Consider the following 25,459-nt stretch of genomic DNA (forward strand, 5'->3'; position numbering starts at 1 on the left):
GGAGACTTTGGAGAGTGGCGCGAATTCGGTGGGACAATTGGTAGACGTGCAAGGGTTGTTGGCTCAGCGGTAGAATTCTCGCCTGCCATGCGTAAGTCTCGAAAACTGAAGGTGGTGAGCTCTATCCTCACGCGAGGCATGTTTTGGTGTGCAGTTCGGCCACCCAATTTAGGATCTCCTGTCACACACTTCACCTGCAAGACGGCAACCCATCCTGGGCTTGAAGAAGTGGCAACTCTGCTTCATTTGTTGACGGCTTCTAAGAACGGTCCATTTTTGGGGAGATGGGCCTTGAGCCTCGCTTGATACACAGTACGTGGCAAAGGCAGCCCATCCGTTGTCTACCGCTTGTCCCATTCGGGTAAGCCGGAGCTGGGTCAAAAACACAGTTTCCCTGACCGGGAATCGAACCCGGGCCGCGGCGGTGAGAGCGCCGAATCCTGACCACTAGACCACCAGGGAGCTGCGACAGAGTTTCCTTGATGAGTGATTCCTGGCTGTATTGGGCCACATTTACCGTTGGGCCTCGAGAGGAGCGTTTGGGCAATGGCGCGAATTCGGTGGGAAAAATGGCACACCTGTGAGCATTGGTGGTTCAGTGGTAGAATTCTCGCCTGCCACGCGGGAGGCCCGGGTTCGATTCCCGGCCAATGCACACTTCCTTTATGCGTGGGGCCTTGAGAGGCATTAAGTTTGTTTCTCGGTCGCTGCCAGACGGCGTCAAGATTTCCGCAAGATCACATGACGGGCTCTTGCTTGTGGGTGCATCTAGCAGCGTCCCAGAGTTTAGAGGTGGGTTAACGAGATCAGATCTCTGTGTAGGTTCTCGGTCACGGTAGTCTTGAGGTCCTGCAAAGAAGGAAGGTGACTGGATTCCTTTTGTGGTGCGTGAAGACTTTTCAATCCTCATCCAAGAGGCTTCTTCAGGCCTGCAGCGATTGATGGAGCCTGTCAGGTATTTAATCCCTGCTGGGGTTGTCCACTTGAGGGTTGTTGACCCACTGTTATTCATATTAGTCATCACTTAAGCCCAGGTGTGAAACGCAGGTCTTTACCGTCACAGGAACCAAGGCGTGACAGCAGGCAGGGTCGGACCGTTAGAAAGCTTTACCCAAACAACTGCATGGCCCTACCCTAGGAGAGCCACCTCAACAGGACAAGACTCAGCACTGCGTTTGCGCGGTATGTGACAGAATGGGTCCATCCGTTTTTAGGATCTCCTGTGGCACTCTTCACCTCCAAGACCCGTTCAGGGCTTAAATACCTGGGGACTCGCCTTTGTTTGTCCAAGGTGAATTTCTTTTCTGCGCGGCTTCGAGGAATCGTCCATTTTCTGGATGACTCTCAGCCTCGTTGGCGCAGTAGGCAGCGCGTCAGTCTCATAATCTGAAGGTCGTGAGTTCGAGCCTCACACGAGGCACGTGTTTTGGTACAGAGTTGGTCCATCCATTTTCTACTGCTTCTACCCATTTCGAGGACGCTGGAGCCTAAGAACCATCCGTTTGTAGTGGATTTTCAGCCTCCGTTGATGCAACATCTAGAACATGGATCAATCCAAATCATTCTGCCGGTGGAAAGCCTTCCCATCTTTTTGATTTCAAGACTCGCGCGTGGCAGGCGATCCTCCCCTATGGATGCGTGCCGGCCCTCTGGAACCACTTCATCCAACTTTCACCACAATTCCTCTTTCTTTTCTCAGGTCCAAATTGCGGGGCACCACACGTTGGCTCCCAAATGACTCCTACCTGTCATTTCTTCTTGGACACTTTGTCCAGGTAGGTAGGTAGGGTTAGGAATGTCTTTGCATTGGAAGCGGATGAGCAAGGGCTGATAATTGGTTATCAGCAGCTCCCGAGCTGAGTCTCTGGAGGTCGCCTGGAGTTCCTTTGCCAACACGGTCCATTGAGAGAGATCATTTGAAGTCATTCTTGCCTGACTGGTAAGTTGGAACAAGAAGTCTGCGCAAACCAAACTTGGGTTGGACATCGTATCTGCATTAAGTCAAGATGTTGTTGAGAGGAGACTTTGGAGAGTGCCGCGAATTCGGCGGGACAATCGGAAGACGTGTAAGGGTTGGTGGCTCAGCAGTAGAACTGTCGCCTGCCACCCGTGAATCTCGAAATCAGAAGGTAGTGACTCTTAGCCTCACGCAAGAGTCACAGCGATCTGCTTTGATGCACGGTACGTGACAGAGTTTGTCCATCCATTGTAAGGATCTTGAGAGGAGACTTTGGAGAGTGGCGCGAATTCGGTGGGACAATTGGTAGACGTGCAAGGGTTGTTGGCTCAGCGGTAGAATTCTCGCCTGCCATGCGTAAGTCTCGAAAACTGAAGGTGGTGAGCTCTATCCTCACGCGAGGCATGTTTTGGTGTGCAGTTCGGCCACCCAATTTAGGATCTCCTGTCACACACTTCACCTGCAAGACGGCAACCCATCCTGGGCTTGAAGAAGTGGCAACTCTGCTTCATTTGTTGACGGCTTCTAAGAACGGTCCATTTTTTGGGGAGATGGGCCTTGAGCCTCGCTTGATACACAGTACGTGGCAAAGGCAGCCCATCCGTTGTCTACCGCTTGTCCCATTCGGGTAAGCCGGAGCTGGGTCAAAAACACAGTTTCCCTGACCGGGAATCGAACCCGGGCCGCGGCGGTGAGAGCGCCGAATCCTGACCACTAGACCACCAGGGAGCTGCGACAGAGTTTCCTTGATGAGTGATTCCTGGCTGTATTGGGCCACATTTACCGTTGGGCCTCGAGAGGAGCGTTTGGGCAATGGCGCGAATTCGGTGGGAAAATGGCACACATGTGAGCATTGGTGGTTCAGTGGTAGAATTCTCGCCTGCCACGCGGGAGGCCCGGGTTCGATTCCCGGCCAATGCACACTTCCTTTATGCGTGGGGCCTTGAGAGGCATTAAGTTTGTTTCTCGGTCGCTGCCAGACGGCGTCAAGATTTCCGCAAGATCACATGACGGGCTCTTGCTTGTGGGTGCATCTAGCAGCGTCCCAGAGTTTAGAGGTGGGTTAACGAGATCAGATCTCTGTGTAGGTTCTCGGTCACGGTAGTCTTGAGGTCCTGCAAAGAAGGAAGGTGACTGGATTCCTTTTGTGGTGCGTGAAGACTTTTCAATCCTCATCCAAGAGGCTTCTTCAGGCCTGCAGCGATTGATGGAGCCTGTCAGGTATTTAATCCCTGCTGGGGTTGTCCACTTGAGGGTTGTTGACCCACTGTTATTCATATTAGTCATCACTTAAGCCCAGGTGTGAAACGCAGGTCTTTACCGTCACAGGAACCAAGGCGTGACAGCAGGCAGGGTCGGACCGTTAGAAAGCTTTACCCAAACAACTGCATGGCCCTACCCTAGGAGAGCCACCTCAACAGGACAAGACTCAGCACTGCGTTTGCGCGGTATGTGACAGAATGGGTCCATCCGTTTTTAGGATCTCCTGTGGCACTCTTCACCTCCAAGACCCGTTCAGGGCTTAAATACCTGGGGACTCGCCTTTGTTTGTCCAAGGTGAATTTCTTTTCTGCGCGGCTTCGAGGAATCGTCCAGTTTCTGGGTGACTCTCAGCCTCGTTGGCGCAGTAGGCAGCGCGTCAGTCTCATAATCTGAAGGTCGTGAGTTCGAGCCTCACACGAGGCACGTGTTTTGGTACAGAGTTGGTCCATCCATTTTCTACTGCTTCTACCCATTTCGAGGACGCTGGAGCCTAAGAACCATCCGTTTGTAGTGGATTTTCAGCCTCCTTGATGCAACATCTAGAACATGGATCAATCCAAATCATTCTGCCGGTGGAAAGCCTTCCCATCTTTTTGATTCAAGACTCGCGCGTGGCAGGCGATCCTCCCCTATGGATGCGTGCCGGCCCTCTGGAACCACTTCATCCAACTTTCACCACAATTCCTCTTTCTTTTCTCAGGTCCAAATTGCGGGGCACCACACGTTGGCTCCCAAATGACTCCTACCTGTCATTTCTTCTTGGACACTTTGTCCAGGTAGGTAGGTAGGGTTAGGAATGTCTTTGCATTGGAAGCGGATGAGCAAGGGCTGATAATTGGTTATCAGCAGCTCCCGAGCTGAGTCTCTGGAGGTCGCCTGGAGTTCCTTTGCCAACACGGTCCATTGAGAGAGATCATTTGAAGTCATTCTTGCCTGACTGGTAAGTTGGAACAAGAAGTCTGCGCAAACCAAACTTGGGTTGGACATCGTATCTGCATTAAGTCAAGATGTTGTTGAGAGGAGACTTTGGAGAGTGCCGCGAATTCGGCGGGACAATCGGAAGACGTGTAAGGGTTGGTGGCTCAGCAGTAGAACTGTCGCCTGCCACCCGTGAATCTCGAAATCAGAAGGTAGTGACTCTTAGCCTCACGCAAGAGTCACAGCGATCTGCTTTGATGCACGGTACGTGACAGAGTTTGTCCATCCATTGTAAGGATCTTGAGAGGAGACTTTGGAGAGTGGCGCGAATTCGGTGGGACAATTGGTAGACGTGCAAGGGTTGTTGGCTCAGCGGTAGAATTCTCGCCTGCCATGCGTAAGTCTCGAAAACTGAAGGTGGTGAGCTCTATCCTCACGCGAGGCATGTTTTGGTGTGCAGTTCGGCCACCCAATTTAGGATCTCCTGTCACACACTTCACCTGCAAGACGGCAACCCATCCTGGGCTTGAAGAAGTGGCAACTCTGCTTCATTTGTTGACGGCTTCTAAGAACGGTCCATTTTTTGGGGAGATGGGCCTTGAGCCTCGCTTGATACACAGTACGTGGCAAAGGCAGCCCATCCGTTGTCTACCGCTTGTCCCATTCGGGTAAGCCGGAGCTGGGTCAAAAACACAGTTTCCCTGACCGGGAATCGAACCCGGGCCGCGGCGGTGAGAGCGCCGAATCCTGACCACTAGACCACCAGGGAGCTGCGACAGAGTTTCCTTGATGAGTGATTCCTGGCTGTATTGGGCCACATTTACCGTTGGGCCTCGAGAGGAGCGTTTGGGCAATGGCGCGAATTCGGTGGGAAAATGGCACACATGTGAGCATTGGTGGTTCAGTGGTAGAATTCTCGCCTGCCACGCGGGAGGCCGGGTTCGATTCCCGGCCAATGCACACTTCCTTATGCGTGGGGCCTTGAGAGGCATTAAGTTTGTTTCTCGGTCGCTGCCAGACGGCGTCAAGATTTCCGCAAGATCACATGACGGGCTCTTGCTTGTGGGTGCAGCTAGCAGCGTCCCAGAGTTTAGAGGTGGGTTAACGACATCAGATGTCTGTGTAGGTTCTCGGTCACGGTAGTCTTGAGGTCCTGCAAAGAAGGAAGGTGACTGGATTCCTTTTGTGGTGCGTGAAGACTTTTCAATCCTCATCCAAGAGGCTTCTTCAGGCCTGCAGCGATTGATGGAGCCTGTCAGGTATTTAATCCCTGCTGGGGTTGTCCACTTGAGGGTTGTTGACCCACTGTTATTCATATTAGTCATCACTTAAGCCCAGGTGTGAAACGCAGGTCTTTACCGTCACAGGAACCAAGGCGTGACAGCAGGCAGGGTCGGACCGTTAGAAAGCTTTACCCAAACAACTGCATGGCCCTACCCTAGGAGAGCCACCTCAACAGGACAAGACTCAGCACTGCGTTTGCGCGGTATGTGACAGAATGGGTCCATCCGTTTTTAGGATCTCCTGTGGCACTCTTCACCTCCAAGACCCGTTCAGGGCTTAAATACCTGGGGACTCGCCTTTGTTTGTCCAAGGTGAATTTCTTTTCTGCGCGGCTTCGAGGAATCGTCCATTTCTGGGTGACTCTCAGCCTCGTTGGCGCAGTAGGCAGCGCGTCAGTCTCATAATCTGAAGGTCGTGAGTTCGAGCCTCACACGAGGCACGTGTTTTGGTACAGAGTTGGTCCATCCATTTTCTACTGCTTCTACCCATTTCGAGGACGCTGGAGCCTAAGAACCATCCGTTTGTAGTGGATTTTCAGCCTCCGTTGATGCAACATCTAGAACATGGATCAATCCAAATCATTCTGCCGGTGGAAAGCCTTCCCATCTTTTTGATTTCAAGACTCGCGCGTGGCAGGCGATCCTCCCCTATGGATGCGTGCCGGCCCTCTGGAACCACTTCATCCAACTTTCACCACAATTCCTCTTTCTTTTCTCAGGTCCAAATTGCGGGGCACCACACGTTGGCTCCCAAATGACTCCTACCTGTCATTTCTTCTTGGACACTTTGTCCAGGTAGGTAGGTAGGGTTAGGAATGTCTTTGCATTGGAAGCGGATGAGCAAGGGCTGATAATTGGTTATCAGCAGCTCCCGAGCTGAGTCTCTGGAGGTCGCCTGGAGTTCCTTTGCCAACACGGTCCATTGAGAGAGATCATTTGAAGTCATTCTTGCCTGACTGGTAAGTTGGAACAAGAAGTCTGCGCAAACCAAACTTGGGTTGGACATCGTATCTGCATTAAGTCAAGATGTTGTTGAGAGGAGACTTTGGAGAGTGCCGCGAATTCGGCGGGACAATCGGAAGACGTGTAAGGGTTGGTGGCTCAGCAGTAGAACTGTCGCCTGCCACCCGTGAATCTCGAAATCAGAAGGTAGTGACTCTTAGCCTCACGCAAGAGTCACAGCGATCTGCTTTGATGCACGGTACGTGACAGAGTTTGTCCATCCATTGTAAGGATCTTGAGAGGAGACTTTGGAGAGTGGCGCGAATTCGGTGGGACAATTGGTAGACGTGCAAGGGTTGTTGGCTCAGCGGTAGAATTCTCGCCTGCCATGCGTAAGTCTCGAAAACTGAAGGTGGTGAGCTCTATCCTCACGCGAGGCATGTTTTGGTGTGCAGTTCGGCCACCCAATTTAGGATCTCCTGTCACACACTTCACCTGCAAGACGGCAACCCATCCTGGGCTTGAAGAAGTGGCAACTCTGCTTCATTTGTTGACGGCTTCCAAGAACGGTCCATTTTGTGGGGAGATGGGCCTTGAGCCTCGCTTGATACACAGTACGTGGCAAAGGTAGCCCATCCGTTGTCTACCGCTTGTCCCATTCGGGTAAGCCGGAGCTGGGTCAAAACACAGTTTCCCTGACCGGGAATCGAACCCGGGCCGCGGCGGTGAGAGCGCCGAATCCTGACCACTAGACCACCAGGGAGCTGCGACAGAGTTTCCTTGATGAGTGATTCCTGGCTGTATTGGGCCACATTTACCGTTGGGCCTCGAGAGGAGCGTTTGGGCAATGGCGCGAATTCGGTGGGAAAAATGGCACACATGTGAGCATTGGTGGTTCAGTGGTAGAATTCTCGCCTGCCACGCGGGAGGCCCGGGTTCGATTCCTGGCCAATGCACACTTCCTTTATGCGTGGGGCCTTGAGAGGCATTAAGTTTGTTTCTCGGTCGCTGCCAGACGGCGTCAAGATTTCCGCAAGATCACATGACGGGCTCTTGCTTGTGGGTGCAGCTAGCAGCGTCCCAGAGTTTAGAGGTGGGTTAACGACATCAGATGTCTGTGTAGGTTCTCGGTCACGGTAGTCTTGAGGTCCTGCAAAGAAGGAAGGTGACTGGATTCCTTTTGTGGTACGTGAAGACTTTTCAATCCTCATCCAAGAGGCTTCTTCAGGCCTGCAGCGATTGATGGAGCCTGTCAGGTATTTAATCCCTGCTGGGGTTGTCCACTTGAGGGTTGTTCACCCACTGTTATTCATATTAGTCATCACTTAAGCCCAGGTGTGAAACGCAGGTCTTTACCGTCACAGGAACCAAGGCGTGACAGCAGGCAGGGTCGGACCGTTAGAAAGCTTTACCCAAACAACTGCATGGCCCTACCCTAGGAGAGCCACCTCAACAGGACAAGACTCAGCACTGCGTTTGCGCGGTATGTGACAGAATGGGTCCATCCGTTTTTAGGATCTCCTGTGGCACTCTTCACCTCCAAGACCCGTTCAGGGCTTAAATACCTGGGGACTCGCCTTTGTTTGTCCAAGGTGAATTTCTTTTCTGCGCGGCTTCGAGGAATCGTCCATTTTCTGCGTGACTCTCAGCCTCGTTGGCGCAGTAGGCAGCGCGTCAGTCTCATAATCTGAAGGTCGTGAGTTCGAGCCTCACACGAGGCACGTGGGCCTCGAGAGGAGCGTTTGGTACAGAGTTGGTCCATCCATTTTCTACTGCTTCTACCCATTTCGAGGACGCTGGAGCCTAAGAACCATCCGTTTGTAGTGGATTTTCAGCCTCCTTTGATGCAACATCTAGAACATGGATCAATCCAAATCATTCTGCCGGTGGAAAGCCTTCCCATCTTTTTGATTTCAAGACTCGCGCGTGGCAGGCGATCCTCCCCTATGGATGCGTGCCGGCCCTCTGGAACCACTTCATCCAACTTTCACCACAATTCCTCTTTCTTTTCTCAGGTCCAAATTGCGGGGCACCACACGTTGGCTCCCAAATGACTCCTACCTGTCATTTCTTCTTGGACACTTTGTCCAGGTAGGTAGGTAGGGTTAGGAATGTCTATGCATTGGAAGCGGATGAGCAAGGGCTGATAATTGGTTATCAGCAGCTCCCGAGCTGAGTCTCTGGAGGTCGCCTGGAGTTCCTTTGCCAACACGGTCCATTGAGAGAGATCATTTGAAGTCATTCTTGCCTGACTGGTAAGTTGGAACAAGAAGTCTGCGCAAACCAAACTTGGGTTGGACATCGTATCTGCATTAAGTCAAGATGTTGTTGAGAGGAGACTTTGGAGAGTGCCGCGAATTCGGCGGGACAATCGGAAGACGTGTAAGGGTTGGTGGCTCAGCAGTAGAACTGTCGCCTGCCACCCGTGAATCTCGAAATCAGAAGGTAGTGACTCTTACGGTGTGTTCACACCGAACGCGATAGAGGCGGCCAGAGAGTCAGGTTTACATGTAAAGTCAATGGAAAGAGCGCGATGACACGCGATTACGCGTCCGGCGAAAATTCGGAAGCAGATTTGTGTCTCGAAAACGCCAAAACGCGTGAAACGCGCGTCAGTGTGCCGCGTCTGGCGCGTTTGACTTGCGAAAAAAAACCACGCGCGTCAGTTTTTGTGTTGCATTTTGTGCATACGCGCGTTTCGCGTTCACCGCTCGAGTTGGAAAAATTGAACTCCAGCGTCAAATCGCGCCGCGACAACCAATCCGGAGCCTGGTGACGTGGCTCTGACCTAGGTCAAAGGGGCAGATCCAGCCAAAGCCCTTCATTCTTCATTCAGTATGGAGGAAAAGCTCATCAGCGCAGTGGCTAATCGTCCAGAACTATACGATGCTAGCTGCTACTTTTACCGAGACAGGAATAAAAAGGACCGAGCTTGGAGGCACAGAAGTGAGGAGATCGGGCAACCTGGTAAGTTCATTTGTTCTTCTTTTTAATTTTCAGACTGACCCGATGAAGCCGCGCTAGAGCTAGCAAGCCCGCCTACTGTCCCGCTATTTTCCCCACTGATGTACAAATACCGTTCTGCTTTTATGCATGTTGTCATATAGGAATATGGTTTATTAATAAACAGCACACAGTGGTCCCGCTCATCCGTCACTGCCTCGCTTTTTCGCTGATTTTTCATTGCACCGTACAGCTTTGCATTCTGCAGCCTGATTGACAAATCTCCTCTGTGTCGTGTCTCCTGCGCTTGCCAAATTGATCATGTTTGGTTTGATAACCATCACGTCCAATAGAAAAAACAGCACAAAAACACCCACAACTATGACCCTCATTCGGAAATAGACACCTGCACCGCGAGGGAAAAAGGCGCACGAAAGTGGCAGGCAGATGAAGACAAAACACGGCATAAAAATACTTTTACGTTTTGCAATCTTCAAAGGTTTGCACTTTGAGAATCAACTTGTGAGAACTGTGACTAATGTTCATGTGTGTGGGGAAAAAGTGTATAAAGTGCGTGGCGAGGGCCTAGTTATTCTGAGAACCCCTGCTGCAATAAAACAGGGACCACTGTATATACTTTCTCTATGATTATTGTATTCAACCCGTTAACATTTAATATTGTCTTGATAGAACCAACTGATTCTGCTGCAGAGCATACCCTGTTGCTTCTCCTGGCTCCCCAGTCCCTGAGCTCCTGCTGCTGCACCCACAGGTATGTACAGCAAGCACTGATAGCTTTTTACTCGGTGTGGGATTCCCTTGTGATCACCTTTACTAAATATCTACAACTAATCTCATTATATCCTGTTTTTTTTTTTCTTTTCAATGTTGAAATTAAAATCTAGTAGCAGCCTTCTCATTTCTTTGTGTTTTGTGCTGTGTTTTACAGGCCCACAGAGGAGGACCGCTCTGAGGCAGATGAGGGACGGGTCCCAGGACGGTCCATCGGCGGTGGAGCTGGCCATCCTGGAGTCCCTGAAGAGGCCACGCCAGTCTCCAATGGAGCATTTCCTCCTCAGCCTCGTTCCTGCTCTGGAGAGCACATTTACCGTTGGGCCTCGAGAGGAGCGTTTGGGCAATGGCGCGAATTCGGTGGGGAAAATGGCACACATGTGAGCATTGGTGGTTCAGTGGTAGAATTCTCGCCTGCCACGCGGGAGGCCCGGGTTCGATTCCCGGCCAATGCACACTTCCTTTATGCGTGGGGCCTTGAGAGGCATTAAGTTTGTTTCTCGGTCGCTGCCAGACGGCGTCAAGATTTCCGCAAGATCACATGACGGGCTCTTGCTTGTGGGTGCAGCTAGCAGCGTCCCAGAGTTTAGAGGTGGGTTAACGACATCAGATGTCTGTGTAGGTTCTCGGTCACGGTAGTCTTGAGGTCCTGCAAAGAAGGAAGGTGACTGGATTCCTTTTGTGGTGCGTGAAGACTTTTCAATCCTCATCCAAGAGGCTTCTTCAGGCCTGCAGCGATTGATGGAGCCTGTCAGGTATTTAATCCCTGCTGGGGTTGTCCACTTGAGCGTTGTTGACCCACTGTTATTCATATTAGTCATCACTTAAGCCCAGGTGTGAAACGCAGGTCTTTACCGTCACAGGAACCAAGGCGTGACAGCAGGCAGGGTCGGACCGTTAGAAAGCTTTACCCAAACAACTGCATGGCCCTACCCTAGGAGAGCCACCTCAACAGGACAAGACTCAGCACTGCGTTTGCGCGGTATGTGACAGAATGGGTCCATCCGTTTTTAGGATCTCCTGTGGCACTCTTCACCTCCAAGACCCGTTCAGGGCTTAAATACCTGGGGACTCGCCTTTGTTTGTCCAAGACTCGCGCGTGGCAGGCGATCCTCCCCTATGGATGCGTGCCGGCCCTCTGGAACCACTTCATCCAACTTTCACCACAATTCCTCTTTCTTTTCTCAGGTCCAAATTGCGGGGCACCACACGTTGGCTCCCAAATGACTCCTACCTGTCATTTCTTCTTGGACACTTTGTCCAGGTAGGTAGGTAGGGTTAGGAATGTCTTTGCATTGGAAGCGGATGAGCAAGGGCTGATAATTGGTTATCAGCAGCTCCCGAGCTGAGTCTCTGGAGGTCGCCTGGAGTTCCTTTGCCAACACGGTCCATTGAGAGAGATCATTTGAAGTCATTCTTGCCTGACTGGTAAGTTGGAACAAGAAGTCTGCGCAAACCAAACTTGGGTTGGACATCGTATCTGCATTAAGTCAAGATGTTGTTGAGAGGAGACTTTGGAGAGTGCCGCGAATTCGGCGGGACAATCGGAAGATGTGTAAGGGTTGGTGGCTCAGCAGTAGAACTGTCGCCTGCCACCCGTGAATCTCGAAATCAGAAGGTAGTGACTCTTAGCCTCACGCAAGAGTCACAGCGATCTGCTTTGATGCACGGTACGTGACAGAGTTTGTCCATCCATTGTAAGGATCTTGAGAGGAGACTTTGGAGAGTGGCGCGAATTCGGTGGGACAATTGGTAGACGTGCAAGGGTTGTTGGCTCAGCGGTAGAATTCTCGCCTGCCATGCGTAAGTCTCGAAAACTGAAGGTGGTGAGCTCTATCCTCACGCGAGGCATGTTTTGGTGTGCAGTTCGGCCACCCAATTTAGGATCTCCTGTCACACACTTCACCTGCAAGACGGCAACCCATCCTGGGCTTGAAGAAGTGGCAACTCTGCTTCATTTGTTGACGGCTTCCAAGAACGGTCCATTTTGTGGGGAGATGGGCCTTGAGCCTCGCTTGATACACAGTACGTGGCAAAGGTAGCCCATCCGTTGTCTACCGCTTGTCCCATTCGGGTAAGCCGGAGCTGGGTCAAAAACACAGTTTCCCTGATCGGGAATCGAACCCGGGCCGCGGCGGTGAGAGCGCCGAATCCTGACCACTAGACCACCAGGGAGCTGCGACAGAGTTGCCTTGATGAGTGATTCCTGGCTGTATTGGGCCACATTTACCGTTGGGCCTCGAGAGGAGCGTTTGGGCAATGGCGCGAATTCGGTGGGAAAATGGCACACATGTGAGCATTGGTGGTTCAGTGGTAGAATTCTCGCCTGCCACGCGGGAGGCCCGGGTTCGATTCCTGGCCAATGCACACTTCCTTTATGCGTGGGGCCTTGAGAGGCATTAAGTTTGTTTCTCGGTCGCTGCCAGACGGCGTCAAGATTTCCGCAAGATCACATGACGGGCTCTTGCTTGTGGGTGCAGCTAGCAGCGTCCCAGAGTTTAGAGGTGGGTTAACGACATCAGATGTCTGTGTAGGTTCTCGGTCACGGTAGTCTTGAGGTCCTGCAAAGAAGGAAGGTGACTGGATTCCTTTTGTGGTACGTGAAGACTTTTCAATCCTCATCCAAGAGGCTTCTTCAGGCCTGCAGCGATTGATGGAGCCTGTCAGGTATTTAATCCCTGCTGGGGTTGTCCACTTGAGGGTTGTTGACCCACTGTTATTCATATTAGTCATCACTTAAGCCCAGGTGTGAAACGCAGGTCTTTACCGTCACAGGAACCAAGGCGTGACAGCAGGCAGGGTCGGACCGTTAGAAAGCTTTACCCAAACAACTGCATGGCCCTACCCTAGGAGAGCCACCTCAACAGGACAAGACTCAGCACTGCGTTTGCGCGGTATGTGACAGAATGGGTCCATCCGTTTTTAGGATCTCCTGTGGCACTCTTCACCTCCAAGACCCGTTCAGGGCTTAAATACCTGGGGACTCGCCTTTGTTTGTCCAAGGTGAATTTCTTTTCTGCGCGGCTTCGAGGAATCGTCCATTTTCTGCGTGACTCTCAGCCTCGTTGGCGCAGTAGGCAGCGCGTCAGTCTCATAATCTGAAGGTCGTGAGTTCGAGCCTCACACGAGGCACGTGTTTTGGTACAGAGTTGGTCCATCCATTTTCTACTGCTTCTACCCATTTCGAGGACGCTGGAGCCTAAGAACCATCCGTTTGTAGTGGATTTTCAGCCTCCTTTGATGCAACATCTAGAACATGGATCAATCCAAATCATTCTGCCGGTGGAAAGCCTTCCCATCTTTTTGATTTCAAGACTCGCGCGTGGCAGGCGATCCTCCCCTATGGATGCGTGCCGGCCCTCTGGAACCACTTCATCCAACTTTCACCACAATTCCTCTTTCTTTTCTCAGGTCCAAATTGCGGGGCACCACACGTTGGCTCCCAAATGACTCCTACCTGTCATTTCTTCTTGGACACTTTGTCCAGGTAGGTAGGTAGGGTTAGGAATGTCTATGCATTGGAAGCGGATGAGCAAGGGCTGATAATTGGTTATCAGCAGCTCCCGAGCTGAGTCTCTGGAGGTCGCCTGGAGTTCCTTTGCCAACACGGTCCATTGAGAGAGATCATTTGAAGTCATTCTTGCCTGACTGGTAAGTTGGAACAAGAAGTCTGCGCAAACCAAACTTGGGTTGGACATCGTATCTGCATTAAGTCAAGATGTTGTTGAGAGGAGACTTTGGAGAGTGCCGCGAATTCGGCGGGACAATCGGAAGACGTGTAAGGGTTGGTGGCTCAGCAGTAGAACTGTCGCCTGCCACCCGTGAATCTCGAAATCAGAAGGTAGTGACTCTTACGGTGTGTTCACACCGAACGCGATAGAGGCGGCCAGAGAGTCAGGTTTACATGTAAAGTCAATGGAAAGAGCGCGATGACACGCGATTACGCGTCCGGCGAAAATTCGGAAGCAGATTTGTGTCTCGAAAACGCCAAAACGCGTGAAACGCGCGTCAGTGTGCCGCGTCTGGCGCGTTTGACTTGCGAAAAAAAACCACGCGCGTCAGTTTTTGTGTTGCATTTTGTGCATACGCGCGTTTCGCGTTCACCGCTCGAGTTGGAAAAATTGAACTCCAGCGTCAAATCGCGCCGCGACAACCAATCCGGAGCCTGGTGACGTGGCTCTGACCTAGGTCAAAGGGGCAGATCCAGCCAAAGCCCTTCATTCTTCATTCAGTATGGAGGAAAAGCTCATCAGCGCAGTGGCTAATCGTCCAGAACTATACGATGCTAGCTGCTACTTTTACCGAGACAGGAATAAAAAGGACCGAGCTTGGAGGCACAGAAGTGAGGAGATCGGGCAACCTGGTAAGTTCATTTGTTCTTCTTTTTAATTTTCAGACTGACCCGATGAAGCCGCGCTAGAGCTAGCAAGCCCGCCTACTGTCCCGCTATTTTCCCCACTGATGTACAAATACCGTTCTGCTTTTATGCATGTTGTCATATAGGAATATGGTTTATTAATAAACAGCACACAGTGGTCCCGCTCATCCGTCACTGCCTCGCTTTTTCGCTGATTTTTCATTGCACCGTACAGCTTTGCATTCTGCAGCCTGATTGACAAATCTCCTCTGTGTCGTGTCTCCTGCGCTTGCCAAATTGATCATGTTTGGTTTTGATAACCATCACGTCCAATAGAAAAACAGCACAAAAACACCCACAACTATGACCCTCATTCGGAAATAGACACCTGCACCGCGAGGGAAAAAGGCGCACGAAAGTGGCAGGCAGATGAAGACAAAACACGGCATAAAAATACTTTTACGTTTTGCAATCTTCAAAGGTTTGCACTTTGAGAATCAACTTGTGAGAACTGTGACTAATGTTCATGTGTGTGGGGAAAAAAGTGTATAAAGTGCGTGGCGAGGGCCTAGTTATTCTGAGAACCCCTGCTGCAATAAAACAGGGACCACTGTATATACTTTCTCTATGATTATTGTATTCAACCTGTTAACATTTAATATTGTCTTGATAGAACCAACTGATTCTGCTGCAGAGCATACCCTGTTGCTTCTCCTGGCTCCCCAGTCCCTGAGCTCCTGCTGCTGCACCCACAGGTATGTACAGCAAGCACTGATAGCTTTTTACTCGGTGTGGGATTCCCTTGTGATCACCTTTACTAAATATCTACAACTAATCTCATTATATCCTGTTTTTTTTTTTTCTTTTCAATGTTGAAATTAAAATCTAGTAGCAGCCTTCTCATTTCTTTGTGTTTTGTGCTGTGTTTTACAGGCCCACAGAGGAGGACCGCTCTGAGGCAGATGAGGGACGGGTCCCAGGACGGTCCATCGGCGGTGGAGCTGGCCATCCTGGAGTCCCTGAAGAGGCCACGCCAGTCTCCAATGGAGCATTTCCTCCTCAGCCTCGTTCCTGCTCTGGAGAGCAGCTGGGTCCTTTTTATTCCTGTCTCTCTGTAAATAGTTATATTTTATATATTTATGTTTAATGTTTTTCTCTGTGAGAATTTTAATATTATTTCAAATAAATTTTTATAATGACTAATGTCTCAGTTCTACTACACAGCAAATGTTGGCACACGACTTGACACATGTAGAATTTATTTCATATTATACTAATGACAAAATATACTAATACAGTGGGATGCAAAGGTTTGGGCAACCTTGTTAATAGCCATTATTTTCCTGTATAAATCGTTGGTTGTTACAATAAAAATGTCAGTTAAATATATCATACAGGAGACACACACAGTGATATTTGAGAAGTGAAAAGAAGTTTACTGGATTTACAAAAAGTGTGCAATAATTGTTTAAACAAAATCAAGCAGGTGCATAAATTTGGGCACCACAAAAAAAGAAATGGAATAAATATTTAGTGTATATCAATGTGTGTGTCTCCTATATGATATATGGGGGGGCCTTTGTCTGGACGTGCTCCCCATCCAGAGCTCCACAGCAGAGAGGGAAGTTCCAGCGCTCCTGGAATCCCTCTGTGATGGACCGCCAGTCTCCAGGTGAAGGCACAGCCATGAAGTCGTCCACTAGACAGTCCCAGATGGCCGTCGCTACCTGGGGGTGATCTGGCACACTGTGGACACATCTACTCTGAAACTGTACACGATGGTCCTGAAGGATCCCCGGTGGCAAGGAACCTGGACAAAATTGTTCAAAATTAGTATTATGTGTACTGCAGTTACAAATACATTATTCAAATTCCAAAATACTTTTGTAATGTCAGATTTAAATTACAAAACATAAATCTTACATAAAACATTTTCCAATAATAAGGATAATTACATAATATATATTAGATATAATATAAAACAGTCAGTGTTTTGTTTAACTTTAACATATCATAATTTGATTGGTAACAACTTTTACCACTACAGTGAGCCAATCACTCATAATTCCTAAACATGTAAATAAGGCAGGAATGAAGTAAGACATTAATAGAAATAAAGAGTTGTATGTTGACATTTAGCCCTTTCCTTGCTTAAATCATTAATATTTTTGAAAAATTAATCTGTGATAAGACAGCTTATCAAGATAGAACCATATAACTAAAGATGAACCAAACTGTTCACAGTTTATCTAACTCTCAGTTTAAAGAAAGGCTGGTGACCCCTGTTATAGAGTCTGACAGCTGCGAGGATTACATACAAATATTCATCTATACCAGAATTAAACCAGGTCTAAATAAGAAGGAGTGAGTATCACTACAAAGATTAACCCACAGTGGTTCTTGTACCAGTTTGATATCAGCAAACACCGAGAGCATACACTGATAGACACCACAGCCATGCTATCATTGCAAACACTGATAACAGCATAAATTGAATTAAATCGGGACTTGATGAGACCTTTCAAGTATCACTAGAATATTATAAACAGTCGTCTCCATACCACAGTTTGCTATCAGTAAACACCGACGGCATTCATTGATAGCATAGCACATCCATGTTAGCAGTGTATAAACGATAGTTTAGCATATTAGCACAGGTATCAATAAAGGACTACCGTATTAAACACTTTTACTAACCGCAGGCAGATGGACAGGCGCTCTGTAGGTGGGATTGAGCGCCTATAGTTGGTGTCTAGGCGGGCGATGCTTGGACCAACGCGGGACAGCAGGTCCTCAAACTGGGCGAGGGAAAGACTGTGGTATCGCTGAAATCGGCCGTCATCCAGGCGCAGCTCCTGGAGCAAGTGGTGAAACTCACCAAACTGCTCACGCCTCTGGAGGACCTGATGGACCCAGGTACGGCGAGGACGTCCTTAACGCCGCTGCTCTGCTCTCCACAGTAAATAGAAACGCTAGCTCGACAGCTGCCATCTAGCAAAGATACCGGTCTGACACAACTTCCTCCCACATCCTCCCACATTTCCGGTTCACGCGCGTCAAAACATGCAATTTTGACGCGCGATGGATTTTTCTTGGACACGCGTCGAGGTGCGAATGTGCACGCGTCAAATTAGGGGCGTTTGGGGCGTTTTCGCTCGCGTCTATCGCGTTCGGTGTGAACACACCGTTAGCCTCACGCAAGAGTCACAGCGATCTGCTTTGATGCACGGTACGTGACAGAGTTTGTCCATCCATTGTAAGGATCTTGAGAGGAGACTTTGGAGAGTGGCGCGAATTCGGTGGGACAATTGGTAGACGTGCAAGGGTTGTTGGCTCAGCGGTAGAATTCTCGCCTGCCATGCGTAAGTCTCGAAACTGAAGGTGGTGAGCTCTATCCTCACGCGAGGCATGTTTTGGTGTGCAGTTCGGCCACCCAATTTAGGATCTCCTGTCACACACTTCACCTGCAAGACGGCAACCCATCCTGGGCTTGAAGAAGTGGCACTCTGCTTCATTTGTTGACGGCTTCTAAGAACGGTCCATTTTTTGGGGAGATGGGCCTTGAGCCTCGCTTGATACACAGTACGTGGCAAAGGCAGCCCATCCGTTGTCTACCGCTTGTCCATTCGGGTAAGCCGGAGCTGGGTCAAAACACAGTTTCCCTGACCGGGAATCGAACCCGGGCCGCGGCGGTGAGAGCGCCGAATCCTGACCACTAGACCACCAGGGAGCTGCGACAGAGTTTCCTTGATGAGTGATTCCTGGCTGTATTGGGCCACATTTACCGTTGGGCCTCGAGAGGAGCGTTTGGGCAATGGCGCGAATTCGGTGGGAAAATGGCACACATGTGAGCATTGGTGGTTCAGTGGTAGAATTCTCGCCTGCCACGCGGGAGGCCCGGGTTCGATTCCCGGCCAATGCACACTTCCTTTATGCGTGGGGCCTTGAGAGGCATTAAGTTTGTTTCTCGGTCGCTGCCAGACGGCGTCAAGATTTCCGCAAGATCACATGACGGGCTCTTGCTTGTGGGTGCAGCTAGCAGCGTCCCAGAGTTTAGAGGTGGGTTAACGACATCAGATGTCTGTGTAGGTTCTCGGTCACGGTAGTCTTGAGGTCCTGCAAAGAAGGAAGGTGACTGGATTCCTTTTGTGGTGCGTGAAGACTTTTCAATCCTCATCCAAGAGGCTTCTTCAGGCCTGCAGCGATTGATGGAGCCTGTCAGGTATTTAATCCCTGCTGGGGTTGTCCACTTGAGGGTTGTTGACCCACTGTTATTCATATTAGTCATCACTTAAGCCCAGGTGTGAAACGCAGGTCTTTACCGTCACAGGAACCAAGGCGTGACAGCAGGCAGGGTCGGACCGTTAGAAAGCTTTACCCAAACAACTGCATGGCCCTACCCTAGGAGAGCCACCTCAACAGGACAAGACTCAGCACTGCGTTTGCGCGGTATGTGACAGAATGGGTCCATCCGTTTTTAGGATCTCCTGTGGCACTCTTCACCTCCAAGACCCGTTCAGGGCTTAAATACCTGGGGACTCGCCTTTGTTTGTCCAAGGTGAATTTCTTTTCTGCGCGGCTTCGAGGAATCGTCCATTTTCTGGGTGACTCTCAGCCTCGTTGGCGCAGTAGGCAGCGCGTCAGTCTCATAATCTGAAGGTCGTGAGTTCGAGCCTCACACGAGGCACGTGTTTTGGTACAGAGTTGGTCCATCCATTTTCTACTGCTTCTACCCATTTCGAGGACGCTGGAGCCTAAGAACCATCCGTTTGTAGTGGATTTCAGCCTCCGTTGATGCAACATCTAGAACATGGATCAATCCAAATCATTCTGCCGGTGGAAAGCCTTCCCATCTTTTTGATTTCAAGACTCGCGCGTGGCAGGCGATCCTCCCCTATGGATGCGTGCCGGCCCTCTGGAACCACTTCATCCAACTTTCACCACAATTCCTCTTTCTTTTCTCAGGTCCAAATTGCGGGGCACCACACGTTGGCTCCCAAATGACTCCTACCTGTCATTTCTTCTTGGACACTTTGTCCAGGTAGGTAGGTAGGGTTAGGAATGTCTTTGCATTGGAAGCGGATGAGCAAGGGCTGATAATTGGTTATCAGCAGCTCCCGAGCTGAGTCTCTGGAGGTCGCCTGGAGTTCCTTTGCCAACACGGTCCATTGAGAGAGATCATTTGAAGTCATTCTTGCCTGACTGGTAAGTTGGAACAAGAAGTCTGCGCAAACCAAACTTGGGTTGGACATCGTATCTGCATTAAGTCAAGATGTTGTTGAGAGGAGACTTTGGAGAGTGCCGCGAATTCGGCGGGACAATCGGAAGACGTGTAAGGGTTGGTGGCTCAGCAGTAGAACTGTCGCCTGCCACCCGTGAATCTCGAAATCAGAAGGTAGTGACTCTTAGCCTCACGCAAGAGTCACAGCGATCTGCTTTGATGCACGGTACGTGACAGAGTTTGTCCATCCATTGTAAGGATCTTGAGAGGAGACTTTGGAGAGTGGCGCGAATTCGGTGGGACAATTGGTAGACGTGCAAGGGTTGTTGGCTCAGCGGTAGAATTCTCGCCTGCCATGCGTAAGTCTCGAAAACTGAAGGTGGTGAGCTCTATCCTCACGCGAGGCATGTTTTGGTGTGCAGTTCGGCCACCCAATTTAGGATCTCCTGTCACACACTTCACCTGCAAGACGGCAACCCATCCTGGGCTTGAAGAAGTGGCAACTCTGCTTCATTTGTTGACGGCTTCTAAGAACGGTCCATTTTTTGGGGAGATGGGCCTTGAGCCTCGCTTGATACACAGTACGTGGCAAAGGCAGCCCATCCGTTGTCTACCGCTTGTCCCATTCGGGTAAGCCGGAGCTGGGTCAAAACACAGTTTCCCTGACCGGGAATCGAACCCGGGCCGCGGCGGTGAGAGCGCCGAATCCTGACCACTAGACCACCAGGGAGCTGCGACAGAGTTTCCTTGATGAGTGATTCCTGGCTGTATTGGGCCACATTTACCGTTGGGCCTCGAGAGGAGCGTTTGGGCAATGGCGCGAATTCGGTGGGGAAAATGGCACACATGTGAGCATTGGTGGTTCAGTGGTAGAATTCTCGCCTGCCACGCGGGAGGCCCGGGTTCGATTCCCGGCCAATGCACACTTCCTTTATGCGTGGGGCCTTGAGAGGCATTAAGTTTGTTTCTCGGTCGCTGCCAGACGGCGTCAAGATTTCCGCAAGATCACATGACGGGCTCTTGCTTGTGGGTGCAGCTAGCAGCGTCCAGAGTTTAGAGGTGGGTTAACGACATCAGATGTCTGTGTAGGTTCTCGGTCACGGTAGTCTTGAGGTCCTGCAAAGAAGGAAGGTGACTGGATTCCTTTTGTGGCACGTGAAGACTTTTCAATCCTCATCCAAGAGGCTTCTTCAGGCCTGCAGCGATTGATGGAGCCTGTCAGGTATTTAATCCCTGCTGGGGTTGTCCACTTGAGGGTTGTTGACCCACTGTTATTCATATTAGTCATCACTTAAGCCCAGGTGTGAAACGCAGGTCTTTACCGTCACAGGAACCAAGGCGTGACAGCAGGCAGGGTCGGACCGTTAGAAAGCTTTACCCAAACAACTGCATGGCCCTACCTAGGAGAGCCACCTCAACAGGACAAGACTCAGCACTGCGTTTGCGCGGTATGTGACAGAATGGGTCCATCCGTTTTTAGGATCTCCTGTGGCACTCTTCACCTCCAAGACCCGTTCAGGCTTAAATACCTGGGGACTCGCCTTTGTTTGTCCAAGGTGAATTTCTTTTCTGCGCGGCTTCGAGGAATCGTCCATTTTCTGGGTGACTCTCAGCCTCGTTGGCGCAGTAGGCAGCGCGTCAGTCTCATAATCTGAAGGTCGTGAGTTCGAGCCTCACACGAGGCACGTGTTTTGGTACAGAGTTGGTCCATCCATTTTCTACTGCTTCTACCCATTTCGAGGACGCTGGAGCCTAAGAACCATCCGTTTGTAGTGGATTTTCAGCCTCCTTTGATGCAACATCTAGAACATGGATCAATCCAAATCATTCTGCCGGTGGAAAGCCTTCCCATCTTTTTGATTTCAAGACTCGCGCGTGGCAGGCGATCCTCCCCTATGGATGCGTGCCGGCCCTCTGGAACCACTTCATCCAACTTTCACCACAATTCCTCTTTCTTTTCTCAGGTCCAAATTGCGGGGCACCACACGTTGGCTCCCAAATGACTCCTACCTGTCATTTCTTCTTGGACACTTTGTCCAGGTAGGTAGGTAGGGTTAGGAATGTCTTTGCATTGGAAGCGGATGAGCAAGGGCTGATAATTGGTTATCAGCAGCTCCCGAGCTGAGTCTCTGGAGGTCGCCTGGAGTTCCTTTGCCAACACGGTCCATTGAGAGAGATCATTTGAAGTCATTCTTGCCTGACTGGTAAGTTGGAACAAGAAGTCTGCGCAAACCAAACTTGGGTTGGACATCGTATCTGCATTAAGTCAAGATGTTGTTGAGAGGAGACTTTGGAGAGTGCCGCGAATTCGGCGGGACAATCGGAAGACGTGTAAGGGTTGGTGGCTCAGCAGTAGAACTGTCGCCTGCCACCCGTGAATCTCGAAATCAGAAGGTAGTGACTCTTAGCCTCATGCAAGAGTCACAGCGATCTGCTTTGATGCACGGTACGTGACAGAGTTTGTCCATCCATTGTAAGGATCTTGAGAGGAGACTTTGGAGAGTGGCGCGAATTCGGTGGACAATTGGTAGACGTGCAAGGGTTGTTGGCTCAGCGGTAGAATTCTCGCCTGCCATGCGTAAGTCTCGAAAACTGAAGGTGGTGAGCTCTATCCTCACGCGAGGCATGTTTTGGTGTGCAGTTCGGCCACCCAATTTAGGATCTCCTGTCACACACTTCACCTGCAAGACGGCAACCCATCCTGGGCTTGAAGAAGTGGCAACTCTGCTTCATTTGTTGACGGCTTCTAAGAACGGTCCATTTTTTGGGGAGATGGGCCTTGAGCCTCGCTTGATACACAGTACGTGGCAAAGGCAGCCCATCCGTTGTCTACCGCTTGTCCCATTCGGGTAAGCCGGAGCTGGGTCAAAAACACAGTTTCCCTGACCGGGAATCGAACCCGGGCCGCGGCGGTGAGAGCGCCGAATCCTGACCACTAGACCACCAGGGAGCTGCGACAGAGTTTCCTTGATGAGTGATTCCTGGCTGTATTGGGCCACATTTACCGTTGGGCCTCGAGAGGAGCGTTTGGGCAATGGCGCGAATTCGGTGGGGAAAATGGCACACATGTGAGCATTGGTGGTTCAGTGGTAGAATTCTCGCCTGCCACGCGGGAGGCCCGGGTTCGATTCCCGGCCAATGCACACTTCCTTTATGCGTGGGGCCTTGAGAGGCATTAAGTTTGTTTCTCGGTCGCTGCCAGACGGCGTCAAGATTTCCGCAAGATCACATGACGGGCTCTTGCTTGTGGGTGCAGCTAGCAGCGTCCCAGAGTTTAGAGGTGGGTTAACGACATCAGATGTCTGTGTAGGTTCTCGGTCACGGTAGTCTTGAGGTCCTGCAAAGAAGGAAGGTGACTGGATTCCTTTTGTGGTACGTGAAGACTTTTCAATCCTCATCCAAGAGGCTTCTTCAGGCCTGCAGCGATTGATGGAGCCTGTCAGGTATTTAATCCCTGCTGGGGTTGTCCACTTGAGGGTTGTTGACCCACTGTTATTCATATTAGTCATCACTTAAGCCCAGGTGTGAAACGCAGGTCTTTACCGTCACAGGAACCAAGGCGTGACAGCAGGCAGGGTCGGACCGTTAGAAAGCTTTACCCAAACAACTGCATGGCCCTACCCTAGGAGAGCCACCTCAACAGGACAAGACTCAGCACTGCGTTTGCGCGGTATGTGACAGAATGGGTCCATCCGTTTTTAGGATCTCCTGTGGCACTCTTCACCTCCAAGACCCGTTCAGGGCTTAAATACCTGGGGACTCGCCTTTGTTTGTCCAAGGTGAATTTCTTTTCTGCGCGGCTTCGAGGAATCGTCCAGTTTCTGGGTGACTCTCAGCCTCGTTGGCGCAGTAGGCAGCGCGTCAGTCTCATAATCTGAAGGTCGTGAGTTCGAGCCTCACACGAGGCACGTGTTTTGGTACAGAGTTGGTCCATCCATTTTCTACTGCTTCTACCCATTTCGAGGACGCTGGAGCCTAAGAACCATCCGTTTGTAGTGGATTTTCAGCCTCCTTTGATGCAACATCTAGAACATGGATCAATTCAAATCATTCTGCCGGTGGAAAGCCTTCCCATCTTTTTGATATCAAGACTCGCGCGTGGCAGGCGATCCTCCCTATGGATGCGTGCCGGCCCTCTGGAACCACTTCATCCAACTTTCACCACAATTCCTCTTTCTTTTCTCAGGTCCAAATTGCGGGGCACCACACGTTGGCTCCCAAATGACTCCTACCTGTCATTTCTTCTTGGACACTTTGTCCAGGTAGGTAGGTAGGGTTAGGAATGTCTTTGCATTGGAAGCGGATGAGCAAGGGCTGATAATTGGTTATCAGCAGCTCCCGAGCTGAGTCTCTGGAGGTCGCCTGGAGTTCCTTTGCCAACACGGTCCATTGAGAGAGATCATTTGAAGTCATTCTTGCCTGACTGGTAAGTTGGAACAAGAAGTCTGCGCAAACCAAACTTGGGTTGGACATCGTATCTGCATTAAGTCAAGATGTTGTTGAGAGGAGACTTTGGAGAGTGCCGCGAATTCGGCGGGACAATCGGAAGATGTGTAAGGGTTGGTGGCTCAGCAGTAGAACTGTCGCCTGCCACCCGTGAATCTCGAAATCAGAAGGTAGTGACTCTTAGCCTCACGCAAGAGTCACAGCGATCTGCTTTGATGCACGGTACGTGACAGAGTTTGTCCATCCATTGTAAGGATCTTGAGAGGAGACTTTGGAGAGTGGCGCGAATTCGGTGGGACAATTGGTAGACGTGCAAGGGTTGTTGGCTCAGCGGTAGAATTCTCGCCTGCCATGCGTAAGTCTCGAAAACTGAAGGTGGTGAGCTCTATCCTCACGCGAGGCATGTTTGGTGTGCAGTTCGGCCACCCAATTTAGGATCTCCTGTCACACACTTCACCTGCAAGACGGCAACCCATCCTGGGCTTGAAGAAGTGGCAACTCTGCTTCATTTGTTGACGGCTTCCAAGAACGGTCCATTTTTTGGGGAGATGGGCCTTGAGCCTCGCTTGATACACAGTACGTGGCAAAGGTAGCCCATCCGTTGTCTACCGCTTGTCCCATTCGGGTAAGCCGGAGCTGGGTCAAAAACACAGTTTCCCTGACCGGGAATCGAACCCGGGCCGCGGCGGTGAGAGCGCCGAATCCTGACCACTAGACCACCAGGGAGCTGCGACAGAGTTGCCTTGATGAGTGATTCCTGGCTGTATTGGGCCACATTTACCGTTGGGCCTCGAGAGGAGCGTTTGGGCAATGGCGCGAATTCGGTGGGAAAAATGGCACACATGTGAGCATTGGTGGTTCAGTGGTAGAATTCTCGCCTGCCACGCGGGAGGCCCGGGTTCGATTCCTGGCCAATGCACACTTCCTTTATGCGTGGGGCCTTGAGAGGCATTAAGTTTGTTTCTCGGTCGCTGCCAGACGGCGTCAAGATTTCCGCAAGATCACATGACGGGCTCTTGCTTGTGGGTGCAGCTAGCAGCGTCCCAGAGTTTAGAGGTGGGTTAACGACATCAGATGTCTGTGTAGGTTCTCGGTCACGGTAGTCTTGAGGTCCTGCAAAGAAGGAAGGTGACTGGATTCCTTTTGTGGCACGTGAAGACTTTTCAATCCTCATCCAAGAGGCTTCTTCAGGCCTGCAGCGATTGATGGAGCCTGTCAGGTATTTAATCCCTGCTGGGGTTGTCCACTTGAGGGTTGTTCACCCACTGTTATTCATATTAGTCATCACTTAAGCCCAGGTGTGAAACGCAGGTCTTTACCGTCACAGGAACCAAGGC

General features: G+C 50.7%; 27 non-coding genes across 27 annotated transcripts; 18 read left to right on the forward strand and 9 right to left on the reverse strand.

Moving 5' to 3' along the window:
- Positions 1-390: 390 nt before the first annotated feature.
- On the reverse strand, positions 391-462 carry trnae-cuc (transfer RNA glutamic acid (anticodon CUC)). The gene has a single exon. It is a non-coding gene; the product is annotated as a tRNA-Glu (tRNA).
- A 122-nt stretch (positions 463-584) lies between these two features.
- On the forward strand, positions 585-655 carry trnag-gcc (transfer RNA glycine (anticodon GCC)). Its single transcript has one exon. It is a non-coding gene; the product is annotated as a tRNA-Gly (tRNA).
- Positions 656-1,347: 692 nt separating this feature from the next.
- Positions 1,348-1,420, forward strand: trnam-cau (transfer RNA methionine (anticodon CAU)). The gene has a single exon. It is a non-coding gene; the product is annotated as a tRNA-Met (tRNA).
- A 1,194-nt stretch (positions 1,421-2,614) lies between these two features.
- Positions 2,615-2,686, reverse strand: trnae-cuc (transfer RNA glutamic acid (anticodon CUC)). The gene has a single exon. It is a non-coding gene; the product is annotated as a tRNA-Glu (tRNA).
- Positions 2,687-2,807: 121 nt separating this feature from the next.
- trnag-gcc (transfer RNA glycine (anticodon GCC)) lies at positions 2,808-2,878 on the forward strand. The gene has a single exon. It is a non-coding gene; the product is annotated as a tRNA-Gly (tRNA).
- Positions 2,879-3,570: 692 nt separating this feature from the next.
- On the forward strand, positions 3,571-3,643 carry trnam-cau (transfer RNA methionine (anticodon CAU)). The gene has a single exon. It is a non-coding gene; the product is annotated as a tRNA-Met (tRNA).
- A 1,192-nt stretch (positions 3,644-4,835) lies between these two features.
- Positions 4,836-4,907, reverse strand: trnae-cuc (transfer RNA glutamic acid (anticodon CUC)). The gene has a single exon. It is a non-coding gene; the product is annotated as a tRNA-Glu (tRNA).
- Positions 4,908-5,028: 121 nt separating this feature from the next.
- Positions 5,029-5,098, forward strand: trnag-gcc (transfer RNA glycine (anticodon GCC)). Its single transcript has one exon. It is a non-coding gene; the product is annotated as a tRNA-Gly (tRNA).
- Positions 5,099-5,788: 690 nt separating this feature from the next.
- Positions 5,789-5,861, forward strand: trnam-cau (transfer RNA methionine (anticodon CAU)). The gene has a single exon. It is a non-coding gene; the product is annotated as a tRNA-Met (tRNA).
- A 1,193-nt stretch (positions 5,862-7,054) lies between these two features.
- trnae-cuc (transfer RNA glutamic acid (anticodon CUC)) lies at positions 7,055-7,126 on the reverse strand. The gene has a single exon. It is a non-coding gene; the product is annotated as a tRNA-Glu (tRNA).
- A 122-nt stretch (positions 7,127-7,248) lies between these two features.
- trnag-gcc (transfer RNA glycine (anticodon GCC)) lies at positions 7,249-7,319 on the forward strand. Its single transcript has one exon. It is a non-coding gene; the product is annotated as a tRNA-Gly (tRNA).
- Positions 7,320-8,011: 692 nt separating this feature from the next.
- Positions 8,012-8,084, forward strand: trnam-cau (transfer RNA methionine (anticodon CAU)). Its single transcript has one exon. It is a non-coding gene; the product is annotated as a tRNA-Met (tRNA).
- Positions 8,085-10,482: 2,398 nt separating this feature from the next.
- trnag-gcc (transfer RNA glycine (anticodon GCC)) lies at positions 10,483-10,553 on the forward strand. Its single transcript has one exon. It is a non-coding gene; the product is annotated as a tRNA-Gly (tRNA).
- A 1,648-nt stretch (positions 10,554-12,201) lies between these two features.
- Positions 12,202-12,273, reverse strand: trnae-cuc (transfer RNA glutamic acid (anticodon CUC)). Its single transcript has one exon. It is a non-coding gene; the product is annotated as a tRNA-Glu (tRNA).
- Positions 12,274-12,394: 121 nt separating this feature from the next.
- trnag-gcc (transfer RNA glycine (anticodon GCC)) lies at positions 12,395-12,465 on the forward strand. Its single transcript has one exon. It is a non-coding gene; the product is annotated as a tRNA-Gly (tRNA).
- Positions 12,466-13,157: 692 nt separating this feature from the next.
- trnam-cau (transfer RNA methionine (anticodon CAU)) lies at positions 13,158-13,230 on the forward strand. The gene has a single exon. It is a non-coding gene; the product is annotated as a tRNA-Met (tRNA).
- A 4,883-nt stretch (positions 13,231-18,113) lies between these two features.
- trnae-cuc (transfer RNA glutamic acid (anticodon CUC)) lies at positions 18,114-18,185 on the reverse strand. The gene has a single exon. It is a non-coding gene; the product is annotated as a tRNA-Glu (tRNA).
- A 121-nt stretch (positions 18,186-18,306) lies between these two features.
- On the forward strand, positions 18,307-18,377 carry trnag-gcc (transfer RNA glycine (anticodon GCC)). The gene has a single exon. It is a non-coding gene; the product is annotated as a tRNA-Gly (tRNA).
- A 692-nt stretch (positions 18,378-19,069) lies between these two features.
- trnam-cau (transfer RNA methionine (anticodon CAU)) lies at positions 19,070-19,142 on the forward strand. Its single transcript has one exon. It is a non-coding gene; the product is annotated as a tRNA-Met (tRNA).
- A 1,192-nt stretch (positions 19,143-20,334) lies between these two features.
- Positions 20,335-20,406, reverse strand: trnae-cuc (transfer RNA glutamic acid (anticodon CUC)). The gene has a single exon. It is a non-coding gene; the product is annotated as a tRNA-Glu (tRNA).
- A 122-nt stretch (positions 20,407-20,528) lies between these two features.
- Positions 20,529-20,599, forward strand: trnag-gcc (transfer RNA glycine (anticodon GCC)). Its single transcript has one exon. It is a non-coding gene; the product is annotated as a tRNA-Gly (tRNA).
- A 689-nt stretch (positions 20,600-21,288) lies between these two features.
- Positions 21,289-21,361, forward strand: trnam-cau (transfer RNA methionine (anticodon CAU)). Its single transcript has one exon. It is a non-coding gene; the product is annotated as a tRNA-Met (tRNA).
- Positions 21,362-22,554: 1,193 nt separating this feature from the next.
- On the reverse strand, positions 22,555-22,626 carry trnae-cuc (transfer RNA glutamic acid (anticodon CUC)). Its single transcript has one exon. It is a non-coding gene; the product is annotated as a tRNA-Glu (tRNA).
- A 122-nt stretch (positions 22,627-22,748) lies between these two features.
- trnag-gcc (transfer RNA glycine (anticodon GCC)) lies at positions 22,749-22,819 on the forward strand. The gene has a single exon. It is a non-coding gene; the product is annotated as a tRNA-Gly (tRNA).
- A 692-nt stretch (positions 22,820-23,511) lies between these two features.
- Positions 23,512-23,584, forward strand: trnam-cau (transfer RNA methionine (anticodon CAU)). The gene has a single exon. It is a non-coding gene; the product is annotated as a tRNA-Met (tRNA).
- A 1,192-nt stretch (positions 23,585-24,776) lies between these two features.
- On the reverse strand, positions 24,777-24,848 carry trnae-cuc (transfer RNA glutamic acid (anticodon CUC)). Its single transcript has one exon. It is a non-coding gene; the product is annotated as a tRNA-Glu (tRNA).
- Positions 24,849-24,970: 122 nt separating this feature from the next.
- trnag-gcc (transfer RNA glycine (anticodon GCC)) lies at positions 24,971-25,041 on the forward strand. The gene has a single exon. It is a non-coding gene; the product is annotated as a tRNA-Gly (tRNA).
- Positions 25,042-25,459: the final 418 nt, after the last annotated feature.

Source organism: Oreochromis niloticus, linkage group LG23 (assembly GCF_001858045.2).
Source record: "Oreochromis niloticus isolate F11D_XX linkage group LG23, O_niloticus_UMD_NMBU, whole genome shotgun sequence".
Lineage (NCBI taxonomy): Eukaryota > Metazoa > Chordata > Actinopteri > Cichliformes > Cichlidae > Oreochromis > Oreochromis niloticus.